Genomic DNA, 3913 nt, shown 5'->3' with positions numbered 1-3913 from the left:
ATAAATGATTCTGTGACCAAGATGACAATAACAGGTAAAAGGTAGCCAAGCTTTACAGCATGTTTGATGAAATGAGCATCAGGGAAGGTGGGTATAAAATATGTTTCTTCCATTTTCTTCATTGCAAAGATGCTCTATTTTTGTGCTGCATGTCCTAAACCTCACCAGGGTAGTAAGTCTTAGACTTTACACAACTCACATGATCAGCTTTATTTACCTGCAATTCTACTTTAACTGAACAACAAATAACTAAAGAAAAAAATATGCTCAATTCTAAAATACAAGATGGATTAAATTCCTGTTAGTCATATTAAATAAAAGGGAACTTTATGTTAAATAATAAAATCCTTGCAGAATAATAGCTATTTAAAGGAAAATCAGAGCTGGGTGGAACTTTCTTTTTAATGGAAAAGTAATTGCTTAGGAGTCATGAGGCCTCCATTTTAGTACACAGTATAATAAATAAAAATGTATAAACATATCTGTTCAATGCAATTAGTATCAAAATTACAAGGTAACTCTTCATAGAAATTGAAAACTAATCTTAATTTTTTTTGGAGAAGTAGAAGATGCAAGATTGCAAAATATTCTGAACAATAAAAGCATTACTAAAGGTACCATCAATCCTAATTTTAAGTTAAACTACAGAGGGTTAATGATAAAAACTCTATGGTGCACACATAAATACAGGTACATGGGTCAACATAAAGGAACTAAAGACACAAATATAAATTAATGCTTTTAAATACACTTGATAATTTTTAACCACATCAAAAAATATACACTGAAGGAAAGTGCATCTTCTAGAATGATGCCAACAAAACTGGAGGGTACTAACAGAACAATACAATTAGAACTGTGTCTTTTATGTTGTACAATACTCAACTGCAAATAGATCCAGGACCTCAACATTAGATCTCTCATCCTGAATCTGTTAGGGCAGTGGTTCTCAATCATGAGTCACAACCCACACAAGGAATATATATCAGATATCCTGCACAGCATATATTTTCATAATATTTCTTAACTGAAGCAAAATTACACTCCTGAAGTAGCAACAAAATAATCATAATCAACATTCAAAATATATATACAACATATTTTTTTAAAGTAGAACACATGAGTTTTATTAATGAAGCATTAATGAAGAACTCAGAAAATCTGTCCTTTATTGTTCTTTAAATCCAGCCCTACCCAAATCCCTGCCTCATAGTAGGGATTTAACTGAGGCTTAAGTAAAAAAAAGGGGGGGGGAGTAAGTCAGGTAGTTCTATACATGCATAGTTATAAATTTTTAGTTTTTAAAAACTAAAATATTATATCAGCCAATGCACAAGTATAGGAAAAATACAAATAATAATAAAAACAAAGAGGCTGGAGAGATGGCTCAGAGGTTAAGAAGATCCAAATTCAGTTCCTACCACTCATACCAGGTTTATTGGCTGGTTTTGTGTCAACTTGACACAGCTGGAGTTATCACAGAGAAAGGAGCTTCAGTTGAGGAAATGCCTCTATGAGATCCAGCTGTAAGGCATTTTCTCAATTAGTGATCAAGGGGGAAGGGCCCCCTGTGGGTGGTGCTATCCATGGGCTGGGAGTCCTGGGTTCTATAAGAGAGCAAGCAGAGCAAGCCAGGGGGAGCAAGCCAGTAAGGAACATCCCTTCATGGCTCTGCATCAGCTCCTGATTCCTGCCTGCTTGAGTTCCAGTCCTGTCTTCCTTGGTGATGAACAGCAGTATAGAAGTGTAAGCTGAATAAACCCTTTCCTCCCCAACTTTCCCCTTGGTCATGATGTTTGTGCAGAAATAGAAACCCTGACTAAGACACAAGGTACCATAAAACCACCTGTAATTTCTACCCCAGGCACTCTTCTGACCTCCACAGGGACACACACACACATACACACACACTCTCTCTCCCTCTCTCTCAAAATAAATAGTAAATCTAAAACAATTAAAATTCTAAACCTGGTGTGATGGTCCACCTCTTTAACACCAGCACTTAGGAAGCAGCAGCAGGCAGCCCTCTGAGTTCAACACCAGCCTGTTCTACATAGCAAAGTCCAAGACAGGCTGAGCTACATAAAGAGACTCTGTCAATAAACAAGTGACTAAATAAATAAATACATGTAAATTTAGTTTAATTTTAAATTTTTTTTCAATCGGAGAGGATGGGCCTAGCCCTATAGAGACTTGATGTGCCAGAGTAGGTGGATCATCATGGGGCATTCACTCTAATAGGAGAACTGAGAGGTAAATAGAGGAAGGGGCTGTGTAAGGGAGACCAAGAGGAGGGTGTCAGTGATCAGAATGTAAAAATGAATAAATAAATTAATTAGTGTAAAAAATGCAATGTATTAAAGGGACTGTATTAAAGGGTCACAGATTTAATTCAGATAAAGAGACAGCCTATAGAATGGGAAAATCTTTTGGAGCTCTACATCTGTTATATACCAAGAACTGAAAAAAAACTAATATCAAGAAAACAGCCTAATTAAACTTAGGTCATAGAGCTAAAGAGATACCTCTCAAAAGAAGAAATACAAATAACTAAGAAACCATCTTTTAAGTGTTGCATACCTTTAGCCACCACATAATGAAACTTAAAACTACTTTGAGATTTCATCTCATCCCCTTCAAAATGGTTAATATAAATTACAATGCCAAAAACTTCTCGTGAAGAACTGTGGACATGGAAATGCTTTTACACTGTGGGTGTGATGTAAAATTGTACAGCTACCATGGAAATCAATGTGGAACTAGCAGAAAAAGCTACAAATAAATTTGCATACAATCTACCCATACCACTCTTGGGAATATTCCCAAAGGACTTTATATCTCATTACAAAAGCACTTATCCATTTATGTTCATTGATGCTCTATTCACAATATCCAGGAAATGGAAATAGCCTACACTTCCATCAATGAGAAGTGCATAGATAATACGTGGTACATTTATGCTTTGCAATTTATCTAGCTGTAAAGAATACTGAAAAATGTCAAGTAAGCAGATGGAGCTTTAAATAATATTTCTGAGTGATGTAACCTACACACAAAAAGACAAATGTTTCATTTTCTTTTATATGTGGGAATACTACCTTTGAATCTTTATGTTTAAATATGGCTACACATAGAAGTCAAAAGACTTGTAAGCGGCCTTTATTAGAAATAATTTTTAAAAAGGAAATAGAGAACAGGGAGTATGAAAGAATACTGGTGAACAATGGAACAGGAAGGATTAAGTGCAGTGGGGGAAATGAGGTGACAGGGGAAAGAGGTATGGGAAATGGCAATCAACATTAGAAGCCTTTTAAAGATGTGTAAAGGTTATATAAGGAGTTACTCAAACATCTAGATTATCAATAGTTTGTGTAATAGGCTATCAAATTAAAAAAAAAATCAGTGATAGGTTACCTGTTTAGGAATTGTTGGTCATCGCTTCTTGGCCTTTTGGCTAAGATCAAGTGTAGGAATTGTTGGTCAATGAGCTTCCACAGATTTCTCAAACTATTATATTTCTCTAGGTTATCCAGCAGATTTTGATGAAAAGAACCAATTCATAAAGGCACTACTTACTGGAATTCTAGTCTATAGAAATCTAGTAGGTATCAGCCTGGAGGCTTCATATCAGCAGGAAAGTCTTCCTCTAGCTGGAGTGCTAGAGGGTGTTTTCATGATACTGGAGGAGAAAAGTCATTAATGGTCTTAGCCAGCTGTGAACCCTGCGAGCTATAATAATGACTGACCTCGTGAGATATGCCTACTGGTGCAATAGTGTTACAAATATTATGACAGTAACCAACATATTTATGCTTGTATTTAAGACCTACTTTGCAGGAAGAAATTCATGTCCTGTCCTCTTCAGGAAGAACCTGTGGCTGGAGAACTAATAGGCTCCAAGAAAGAACCTACA

At 35.9% G+C, this 3913-nt stretch overlaps 1 pseudogene; it reads left to right on the top strand.

Annotated features, from left to right (window-relative positions):
* Positions 1 to 3434: 3434 nt before the first annotated feature.
* Positions 3435 to 3592, top strand: LOC115032892 (annotated as a pseudogene).
* Positions 3593 to 3913: the final 321 nt, after the last annotated feature.

Source organism: Mus caroli, chromosome 12 (assembly GCF_900094665.2).
Source record: "Mus caroli chromosome 12, CAROLI_EIJ_v1.1, whole genome shotgun sequence".
In the NCBI taxonomy this organism is placed as follows: domain Eukaryota; kingdom Metazoa; phylum Chordata; class Mammalia; order Rodentia; family Muridae; genus Mus; species Mus caroli.
The sequence above is the reverse complement of the archived record's forward strand: the minus strand, read 5'-3'. Positions and strand labels throughout refer to the sequence as shown.